The sequence below is a fragment of the Musca domestica genome, unplaced genomic scaffold (assembly GCF_030504385.1).
Source record: "Musca domestica strain aabys unplaced genomic scaffold, Musca_domestica.polishedcontigs.V.1.1 10, whole genome shotgun sequence".
NCBI classification, from domain to species: Eukaryota; Metazoa; Arthropoda; class Insecta; order Diptera; family Muscidae; genus Musca; species Musca domestica.
Window position 1 is genome coordinate 12,631,572 of NW_026712115.1, and position 12,368 is coordinate 12,643,939.

At 34.0% G+C, this 12,368-nt stretch overlaps 1 protein-coding gene across 1 annotated transcript in view; it reads left to right on the forward strand.

Moving 5' to 3' along the window:
- Positions 1–3,952: 3,952 nt before the first annotated feature.
- LOC101891156 (mucin-2) overlaps positions 3,953–12,368 on the forward strand; it is a 133,972-nt gene continuing 125,556 nt past the window's right edge. Inside the window, exon 1 of the mRNA XM_011298210.3 lies at positions 3,953–4,455. The gene's annotated coding sequence lies outside the window, so the exon portion shown is untranslated. The remainder of the gene's footprint in view (positions 4,456–12,368) is intronic.

The following is a 12,368-nucleotide window of genomic DNA, read 5'->3' on the forward strand; positions in this document are numbered from 1 at the left end:
TGACATACCGCGTTTGAAGCGTCAGTCCAAGCAGATTTTTACCATGAACCAATACACAGCGCTCTGAAATAGTTGAAATTTACATTCAACAGAAGAAGTCTATTGTGAAAACTCAACGTGCTTTTAAAACATTAAAAAATGTGAGAAGTGCGCCTTCTAAGAACACCATTAAGCGTTTATAGGAAAAATTTTCGACTGGAAAGGCTCTTTCTAATCCGAAGAGACCATATAAAAGTCGACCAAGGCGATCGGCCGAGAATATCGCTGCCGTACGAGCCAATGTTGAGAGGTCCCCAAGAACATCCCAAAAACGCCGTTCTCAGCAGTTGGGCATGGCTCGGTCCACTTTACAACGGATTATTCGCATTGATTTGCATTTGTTCCCGTACAAAATTCAATTGACGCAAAGAATGTTGCCTGCGGACAAGCCTCGTCGATTGGAATGGGCCCAAAGGGCCCAAAGGTCCGTCGAATATGGGCAACCCTGTACACAATGTTCTGCGTAAAAAAGGGTATACAAAAGTTGTATATCCTATTCATTCAAACGTGTCAGAATTGCATTAGATGTGATGCCCACACCAGTATTTCTCAAAATATGGATCGCGACGACTATTACCACATACTACACAATAAACTGAGCGAGTCTATCGACGTTCATGGCCTGACTCACCTAGTTGTTTCTGTGAGTGATATAAGGCAATAAAATTAGTCGAGGAATAAACAAAGACATTTTCAGTTCAATTGATTTTTACATAAAAGGAAAATTGTTGGAAGCTGTAATAATTGAAAATTACATTAAAACAAGAAGTTAACAGAACTTTTGTTTCAGAAGTTGTGTGAAGAAATGATCATAAATCTTTTATGGTCCATTCCGAGATGAAGTATCAATAATAGAAGAGAACAAATTTCAGATTAAGATAAAAATACTTTTTGCAATTGACTCGCATTTATCGCCGTTAAGAAATAACTAGTTTATATATGGACCAAAGTAAATGAGGAGCTTATTGATTTATCGGACGATACAGCACTGGCTCTCGCTGCGAAAGTCTTCCTCCCCTTTTCTACCTCATACCTAAGTGAGTCCGGATTTCCGGCTGTGGTCAACATAAAAACAATAACCTGAAATAAATAGGATGCCTGAATGTTGTGAATAACATCGCTAATATCTTAAAAATACCGAAAAAAAAGAGATGTAAACTTATATGTGGGCTATACGAAGACGTACCCTGCACACGAAATTTTTGTCAAAGGCTTTGACAGACGGACGGATATTTCTAAATCGACTGATTACAATATATATGCTTTAGATTGTCTTTTATGAGTATTTCGAGGAGTTACAAACTTAATGGCAAAGCTCATATAGGGTATATTAATAGCATAGAATGATGGAGGTTATAAAAATTAATGGATGTAACCTTTTTTTCTACTATTGCAAAGTTTTATTAACAATTGATAATTATTTAAGCCTTTCTTAGTTGATTCGGAATCCAGTAAACTTTGAGAACCAACCGCTCCACAACACATAGATGAAACTAATGTTTTGACCAGGACCCTTTCGGCTTTGATTTTCAATTTATATTAAGAAATATTGAAATATGTAGGTGCATATTAAATAATTCCACCAACTCGCCATTTAGAGTCGGTTTCTAAAATCGAAAATATGGATTTGGATATTAAAAATGGTAATGGACAGAATTTAGACTCTGTCTTCTGAGTTAGTAAATGTAAGCTTTGAGAATTCTTCTTGTTGTCCTGTCTAATAACAATCCCGAGATTTTTTCTTATATTTATAAATTATTATTTCATTTGAATATAAAGTCTAATCAATCTGTTCTTTAATTCATTTTTTTTACATCGCATTGTGGTGATACTTCAGTGTCTTCTTATACCCTCCACCATCTATGGTATATTAACTTAGTCATTCCGTTTGTAACTCCTCGAAATATTCATAATAGACCCTTCAAAGTATATATATTCTGAATCAGCGTAAAATTCTAAGACGATCTAGGGATGTCCGTCTGTCTGTCTGTCCGTCTATATGTCTGTTTGTCCGTCTGCCTGTTGTAATCACGCTACCTTTCGAACGAATTGAGATAGAAGGCTAAAATTTTGCATGCATGCATAGTTTACCAGTAGACATTTTTAAGTTCATAAATGAGCCATATCGGTCCACGTTTTCGTATAGCCCACATGTAACGGTACCTCCCAATATTCGACATTTTTATGATTTTAGCGGCATTATTTAAAATTTCGTATTTGTAGTTCGTAATTGGTACTACAGCTTATGACAAAAATGTTTGTATGTAGGTCTGAGTCCTCGTATAGCCCGCATATAACGGTACCTCCCCATATTCGGTATTTTGATGATTTCAGAAACATTATTCACCAGAATCGTTTCAAATTTCATACTGGAAGATCCTACTGGGTGTGACAGTCTATTATAAAAATTTTTATATGCAGGTCCACATCTTCGTATAGCTCCCATATAACGGTACCTCCCGATAGCCGGTATTTTGATGATTTCAGCAACATTATTCACCGGAATTGTTTCAAATTTCCTACTGTAAGATCCTAATGGGTACTACAACCTAAGACAGAAAATTGTCTGTGCAGGTCCACGTCTTCGGTACCTCCCGATACTCAGTATTTTCATGATTTTTGCGACATTATTCAGCGTAATTGTAACAAATTTCGTATTTGAAGTTCGTAATGGGCACTACAGTCTATGACAAACTCTTTTGTATATAGGCCCACGTCTTCGTATAGCCCCCATATAAGGGTTTTCATTTAAGTGGTAGTTTTCGGATTTGATTTTTTGAAATTTTTCAATTTCCTCTGAAATGGTGAAGGCTATTAAAAGTTCGGTCCGGTCGATCTTAGCTTCTTTTTACTTGTTTTATTTGATATTAATCATTTTGTGTTGATTTATATAACGCCATCCTACCTAAGAATAGCAAAATACTCCCATCTGCGAATATATCGGCGTGAGAATATACCTACATACATATTTAAAAAAGGCGTCAAATAAATTTGAATCAAGTATAAACTAACACATTCGCCTTTTCCCAATCATAAATTCGATACAAACTAAGGTAAACATTTGATAATACCTACCTTAAAATTGCTACTGAATTACTTCGAAAATTACATTTTGAAAGTTTAGACGATTGGTATGTGTTACTCGTGAAGACACTTGTAACCAAATGCCAAACTGGAATAAGAGGCTTAACTCGATCTGTAAACACAACACACAGCATGAATCAAATTTGAAGAATTTTTATCATCCGTGGTAAAAAGCCGGTCTTCTAAAAACCCAAAAAAAGACACATACACACAATAGGTTTACCGATGCCGGAGAATCGTTCCATTTCTCCCAACTCTCTCTCAGCCATTGTGTCCAGCCACTATTGAAGTGTTGTGCTTTTTCTCTTTCTTACACTCTGGAAAACTTATGAATGGATAGCTCTTTTGCGTCTGCGCAGCTTGTGCCAACAATTAACATACAACCGCACACAAACGATAGTTGTTATTCTTATGGCCGTTTCTTGTTACTCTCTTTCTCGGTTTCTTCGAGCATTTCTTTTTTGCCGCTGATCTTAGTTCGTTCTGTATGTTAACGTTTTGAGCCACATTGTGTATCTTGGCCATTTTAAGACTCTCCCTCTCTTGACGCTGCACTTTCTTAACACCACTTTCCTCTGCTTGTGGTAGTGGCTGGCTTTTCGGTCTGCCCATATGACATACATACATTTGTGTGTAACGTTGTAACAAGTTATCTAGTCGTAAAGCGACTCATGAAATAAAAAAAAAACAAAGGAGGAAGAACGGCGATGACAAACGGCAACAGTAGCTTTCAAGACTTTTCGCTTTTGGTCCGATGCACACAGATACCACCACCAACCGAAGAGTGGTTAAAAATCTTTTAGGCTACAATCTACAAGTCTCAGTTCGTTATTTACTCTGCAAGCGTTTGGTTCGTACCATCGGATAAAATGACACAGAACCCTCTGCTGTCGTTTGAGATCGAGTAAAGTTTCCAACTTCATCTATTACGAAAGGATATTTTCACAATTCTAGAATAACCTGGTGTATTCGAAAAAAATATATAAAAATAATGAGTGCCATGAATGTTGCAACAAAACAAGAAAATATATACCAAATTGGCTAGATTGTTTCAGAGTTTTGTTTTTCGTTTGTTTTTGTTAAATTGCTCGAATGAATAAACCCGAATTTGCATTGATTTTTTGATTTGTGTGAAAATAAAGCAAAATATAAAACTCATAAAAAACGCAGCGCGCCAATGCAAATTTACGCCGCAACATATGACAATTTGCATAGCGTTTCCATTCCAGAGGATAAAACAAAAGTAAAGGAAATAATCGTTCGAAAAAATGAATATTTATAAAAACTAAAACAATTTCCAAACTCAACGAAAAAGTGTACATTTTCCAACAGGTAAGCATTACATTTGTACAGCGGTGTGTCCGCCACTTTGAGTGCACAGAATGAGGTATCATCATCCGCATCGTCAGCACGACAGAACGAAAGCCTGTATCATTCGCCCCATTGACGCATGCACTTTATTACACTGAAACTGATTCCAATTCAAACGTCACTTCCTCTGATTTTTGCATGAATTCATTTTGTTATCCTTGCGAGGTTTTTTGTTTTTCTTTTCTAACAACGAACAACAAACACAATGTTGACTTTATGCCGAAAAGCGATTACAATGGAAATATTTGACAATAATAAAACTGAAATTGAAAATAAAACAACAGCATACCTATTATCAAAAAATCCAAAATCATAATTTCAAATGACAAAATGAAAAAAACACAGACACACACACACACTCACCCAAATCAAAACGAAAAGTGGAATGTGTCCGGAAGTGATTGCAAATCTCTGTAAAGCCAAACACGATTATTCCACTTTATAGAGTATTTGATGTGTTTGTGGTGGAATAGAATCGTAAAAAACAAAAAACATAAAAAGGATTTAAATTTCAAATGAAGTTTACAGATTGAAATTGCTTGTATGCAGTACCATGACAAAGAATTAAGAATTAAGTTTTGTGTGACCAATATAAAATTGCCAATAACAATTTACAGTGATGGTCCGAAAAATCTTGATCAAATACAATATACATATAATTTAATATTATTTTCGAATAAATTTTTAAATTAAACTAATGTAAAGTAATTTAGATAATAGATTAGGATATTAAAAAATTGAAATGGAATTTTCAAATCATTCATCAGCAACAATTAACAAATAATACACTTTTATCAGAGATGGTTCGTTTGATAGTTTTTTTTTTAAGTTTTCGACTGTCGAAAAGTTTTAAACTTCGGAAACGTCATATATCTGTATAAAACATAGAAAAAGTATGAAACGCCATTGATTTCTAAAATATTGTTACATCCCACAATTATGTTGACAAACGTCTAGGTCGTATATTGAAAACTTGCTGATAATAATGATGGTCGTTCCATATCAGGCATTAGAGAGCTCAAAAATAAAAAGTATTTTCTTTATAATATATATTATTAGACATTAGTCGTCTTTATTAAAGTTTTCATTTCAGATTTCCATAGAATAAGCATTTAACACCTGTGTTTTGTTGTTGCAAAATAACCAACCTTAAGACCGTTGTTATTGTACCCTCCACCATAGTATGGAGGGTATATTAAGTTTGTCATTCCGTTTGTAACACCCCGAAATACACATTTTAGACCCAACAAAGTATATATATTCTTGATCAGCATAAAATTCTATGTCGTTTTAGAGATGTCCGTCCGTCTGTCCGTCTATTTGTCTGTCCATCTGTGGAAATCATTCTAGCTTCCGAACGAAATGAAGTAGATTGATAAAATATTACTCAAAGGTATATTATGTCTGCAGGACTTTTGGTATTGAAAATGGGCCATGTAGGTCCACGTTTTGGTGTAGCCTCTATATAACGGTACCTCCCGATATTCGGTATTTTGGTGATTTTAACGACATTATTCACCGGAATTGTTTCAAATTTCATTTGATATTTGAAGTTCGTAATGGATACTACAACCTAAGACAGAAAATTGTCTGTGCATGTCCACGTCTTCGTATAGTCTTCATAGACCGGTACCTCCCGATATTCGATATTTTGATGATTTTAGCTACCTTATTCACCGATTTGTTTATTTGAGTTTTGCATCTGAATATTGTAACGGCTTAAAGCAAAAGTTACCTATGCAAGTCCAAGACTTTAATATTACAGCTACATTCGGTATTTTTAAGATTTTAACAGAATTTTTAACGGATTTTATTGTTTTTTAGAAATGCCAAATTCGATCCAAATGACCTTTTCACTTGTTTTTATAAAAACCACTGAATTTATTGATTATTATAGAAGCGTTATTTCCTGCTACTAAACAGAAATGCATAGAACGATTTTTCTGATGATAGACATGCGGACATTAAGAATTATAATAAGCTTAAAAAATATTCAGTTACCACAACTCTGTCAAAAACTCTTTTTATTTGTCTACGTTTGCGACTTTTCGATGCATATTTGATACGTCGGAAAAGTATGCCATATACGTGACAATTTCTGACAGGCCATCTATGATATTTATTAAACGATTTAACAAATTATAGGCATGAGCCTTTTTTCATGAATACAACCTAATATAATATAAATATACAATTACTTATGATACTGTCATGACACAAGAATAGAGGTAGTCTCTTTTGTAAAATCAAAGATGGCAACGCCAAGATCTATTTATTATAACTTCATTTTTAGGCAACAAACTCTCTGAGTAATCAGCAGAAATTGTTTACCAAATCTTTAAAATATCCCATAGGGTTGAGTTCGACACTAAAACAGAAACTAAAGTCGTTAGTTTCCTGCAATGAATATCAATCCGATAAAAAGGCGGTATGGAACTCATTTACAATGAAAATGAAAATCAAAGCGCAATATTGTCGATGTTCAGGCTTGTTTCAACTGTAGCTAAATTTTATATTTAAACACCATTCAATGTTCTGCAATCAAGCCCTATAACCATCTTGGTTTTTATATTTATTTTATATTATATTTGCATTGAAAATTTACAATCCTACTTCTGTAACAACTAAAAATATATAGCCGGCGATAAATATTTATTTTTTTTTTCTGCTGTATGATGGTAGCTAAAAAAGTACTACACAATTTTGACAAATAAAACAATTGTAATCGTATGACTGCATGAGACTATCTCCTTGATTCTACCATGGAAGTTGTATTTAATGCTCAAACTTAACGCAAACATAATACAAATAACTTCAATATAACATATTGTTTTTCTTTTAAGTTATTTTTACAAATTTGAAGTTGTCGGAAAAACAGAGCAAATTTTTTTCCGCACATATGTACTGTGTGACATTGGCATCTATCCCGCTCACTAATTCAGTGCATTATATATCCATGCAATTTTCCCTTATCATTCTTATTCTTGTATTCCGAATGCAAGTATTCCACTACTTTTTTCTTCTTATTTCAATGGACAACCTGCTCCTGGAATGACTTGCTGCAATTAATAAATAATACTATCTAAAGAGCTGTATTAGAGCATTCGAAATCCAAATTCCAATTGTGAATTGTTCAAATAATTAATAAAGGTAGATAGCAGATGCAATGCTCTTCTCCATTGTTTTTCATGGCCTCACCATCAGCCATTGAACTGCATTCCCTTTCGGATGAGTTTACGCTAAATTGTATTACATAAAAATCATGCTGGAGTTCATGTGAAACGGAGAGATAAGCAGAATTGATGAAGAAGAGGTAGTTCGAAATGTGAGTGCGTTTCTTGGAAAATGGATGGATGCACTTATGATGGGAAACGACGCATGATGATACAAATAGAACAAAACGGTTTTAATCGCTACTCATCAAAAGCGAGTAAAAACAATTGGAACAGGGAGCTAACACACATCGCACCATACAATAATGGATGGATGGCATGAGATTCGAAACAAAGAATCGTGCATTGCGTTTTGATCAGACTGAATTTCGAATTACTCATAATTGGCACAGTTAATGTTTACTATTACCATTAAAGAATAGTAGAAAATAGGAAATATAAGAATAGTAGAAAATAATAAAACAATAAACTAATAACAACTCACAAAAATACAAAGCAAAGTTAAACTTTTCCAAAAATTGCAAAATTCCAACAATAACTTTAACTTTAACCTAATAGAGCGAGGTACGGAAACGGTGGGTCATATTTTCCATGTACGCTCTTACTGAAGTCTGATATAAATATTTCCAAGGATAACGTTTGAGTTATATCGGGTAACCGAATTATTTTTCATAAGACATACGTATGCATTTTCGAAATTTGAAGTTTTGTGGGGAAAGTACGGGTGGTCTGGACAGATATATTCAATTCTTGCACAAAATTATTATGATGTGCCAAATTTAAAGCAAATAGGACATATATTTAAACCTTTTTTAACGGATTTTACATAAACACCTAATCTTTCCAGCACCAAAAAGATTTGAGATTTGCATTTGCTTTGCAAAATTTTGAAATTTTGTTTAAGGAGGTACTAAAAAGGTTGGGCCGACATTGCCTTCGTTGTAAAGTTGAAAGGTCTAAAAACGGACACCTTAATTGAACACGTTTTAGTGTATCCATACTTTTATACTTTACAACACTTATAAGTTTGATTGAGTCAAAATATTGGTAACACCACGAAATAATAGTCCTAGACCCTCGCCAAGCGGAAACGATCCAGCTATCTTCCTGTCGATCCATTTTGATTTATAATGACGCTTCATGTAGCTATTATGGTCCGATAGAGAGAGAATAATATAATATTAAGAGTATGAAATGTACCTAAAATTGAATTTTTTGCCCTTGACCTATAGGTCGCAATTATAGACCAATTCACGAAAATTTGCATAGGGCTAGACTTTAGAAGAGGAAAGAACCGTACCTTTTTGATTGGATTTGGTTGTTGAGATGTCTCATAACGCTTGTGTTAAAAATACTAAAATTACCATTCAACCACGAATATTTTCTTACTCTGAAAATCACCTCGCGGTGAAATCTTAAACGGATACACGAAAAGCTGATTTCGTGGACGTATATAGTCAGATATCGGAGATAGCTAAATGTATACAGAAATGTATACTATTAAATATTGTTTTAAATTCCTTTTAAAAGGTCTTAAATATAGGATAAGTGATACGCGGTATATTGGCCCCAGTCAAGTCCCAAGGAACCACTTTTTAGGAGTTTTTGACTATATTTCCAGAAAGTAATAGACCAAAAGTATTCCAAATTGTAAAGTATATAAAAACTCTGAACTCGACACGCTTCGCATTCCGTTCGCATTTATGCATTCAAAATATTATATACAAATTTATATAGAATCAATAATATAATTAATTTTAATTATTTATTGTAATTTAAAAAAAAATAATGTGCTAAATTTTGTCCGTGTACACGAAGATTTTGTCCTTGGGATTTTTTAATTGTATATTGCCAAAATGTAGACAAAACTGCAATTTTTTGCATCAAATATTCAAAATCGACCGAAACTGTATATGGGAGCTATATCTAAGTCTGAACTGATTTTACATATCGTTTTTGGTACATCAAATAAAAGAAATAAATATGGGAGCTATATCTAAATCAGAACCGATATCAATATAATTTGACAAATTTATTTTTGTACCGATTTCCGTTACGAATTCTAAATATGGAGAATAGGTATGTGCATTCAAAAACTAAATATTCTGGAGGTATCCCCCATTTTCTGATGCTATATCTCCAGTTCCAAGTAGAACTTTTTCATTTCGATCTTGCAGTATATATGAACATTTTCAGGAAAATCTGTTCAGCAGTTTTTGAGTCTATAAATTACAAACAAACATACAAACATTTTATTCTTTTATAAATATAGAAGAAGATGTTCCCCTAGGAGCGCAATGTTCTGGGAAATATCGGTTCAGATCTAGGAGAATTCACAACATTCTACCTTTAAACTGCCAAAAACACTATTTATGCCCCCATTATTATAACATTAGAAAAATGTTAATGTTTGAAAAATGTTTTTTTTTTTGGAAATTTCAATTAATTTTATTATTATAGAGTTGTAGGGTATCACATGGTGCGCTCCGCATGTCTATTGCCTATGCTTACTTGTTTAGTTTATATTTTACTTTTCCATAAGGAAGATAAAAAAATTTGTCGAGTCGACCATAGAATTGGGAGTCGATTTGAAAAATACATTATTATGCACATTATGGGTAGCAAAATCTTTAGGCAGAGCAAATAATGTATTGGAGCCAGGGTCTAGAACATAACACTGGAAAAATTGTGATATTTTTAATAACTGCGTTTTACAAAGTAAATTTAATTTTAAGTCAAATTTGGTACTAGCATCACATTAGAATCCAATCGTATGGCCCTTAGAGTAGTTGTACCATGACTATATACGTCCTCATTCACTTTGTTAGGCGTAGATTATGGCTGAAATCCTCTTTGAACGATTCGTTTGACTCCTAAATGTCATTAGAACATCATAGAAAATCATTTTCGTTTTTTTTTTTTTTTCACTAGTTCTCACAGCATAGACCAGAAAAAAATTCCTTCTCGTTCAACTCTTCACTAATTTGGAAAATTTTCTCAATACCAGTAGTCACTCAGTACGTTTATTTTCCTGGTGGTCCAGTGAAGGAAACGTAAAGGCCAAGCGGTCATCTAATATTCAAACTTCAAGGCAACTTGTTTTTTTATTTTTCTTTCTTGCTGCTATTCCTGTCCTCTCTCTCCCTCTCTCTCTCACACACACACGCTCTTTCTCTTTCTATTCCTGATGTTGTCTTTTTATTGTATGTACTTTGAACTTGTTTTCTTCGTCGTGTACTTGTTCTACTTGTTACTTTTTAGTGGCAACGTGTACGCTGCATTTTGTTGTTGTTGTTGTGTTTGTTGTTTAGTTTTACTTTACAACACTTGTTCTTTTACAACAGTCGCCGCTGTTGCTGTTTGCTTTTTGAAGTTACAGATTTTTCTTGTGTCATCTATGGTCAGAAGTGAGATACTGGTGCTGGTTCGGTTTGTTTAGTGTTTACGCCTGGATTACACGACCATATGTGACAAGAGTGTTGTCGTTGAGTCGTTGTTGTTTAACTTTTGAAGGAGCGCCTTTCATTGCAATGCTTTTAATTAAGGACAAGTTTTTGCATTGTTTTGCATATTTTTCCCCTTTTCGAATTTTTGCTTTGAGATTTAAAATTGACAGATTATTTAAATGCAATTCTGAGCGGAAAAAACCTCTTGTGTCAATGCAGAGTTCAATACAATAATCTATTATGGAAGTAGAAAAAGCTCAATTTACTTAATTATTTCTCGGACTGCGCACAAAATAGAGTGTTCAAAAGCTAACCATGTACTTCCACTAGCGTGATTTCATTTAAAAAATAAAGGAGTGTATCACGTGGATCTAGAAGAGAATTGGATGACCACCACATTGACAGATCGCGTTTGTGCACAAACGGGTTCAGATGAAATACATCTGGATAAGGAATAAGTTTCAGTGGCATTGGCAGGAGTAATTTATTAGTTGGAACTTATACATAAATTTGAAATATATTTTTACATCTTTCCCGAACTCATGTAATCTTATGTGTCATTTCGAAGACAGCTAAGCTAGCAGGTATCCCAATCAAGCATTTAATCAAATTTGGCATATAGGGTATGAACACAGGTCGACGATAGCTGCCACATGCTACAACTGGTTATGCCGTTTACTCAAAAACTGGTAACAAGTGTACAGACATGAATATGCTTCGGTGTATGCGGATGTTTGACCATAGCTGCTAGTTGAGTTCTGGTGAATGTTGTTCTGTGTAATGTGGCCGCTTCTTTCTCCTTCCCGCAGGCTGTTGTTTTTATAAGTTGCATTTTTTGTTGGTTTTGTTGTATTCATTTGCGAGTACGACACGACAATCTTACATGTCCATATAAAAACAAACGCAACATCTGTTGCCGTAAAAACTCTTGTTTTTATTCTCCCATCACGACTCGCTCGCTGGCATCCCACAGCCGTTTATGTCACTGTGCCCCCATCATCATCATCATCAGCAGTAGCAGCAGCATCATCATCATAGTTGCTATCAATGAACTCGCAACAATGCAAGAAATAATTGCAGAAATGTTGTTGATTTCGTTAAATTGGCTAGAAGGAAGAAATACAAAATTTCAGCTGAACAAATTTAAAAATTTCAAATATAAAATGCCCGTTAGCAAAAGAAACAGGAGAATGGCATAATTAAATATTTTATCGTTTAAATATCCATAGGGAAGAAATATAAAATAAATGGAATT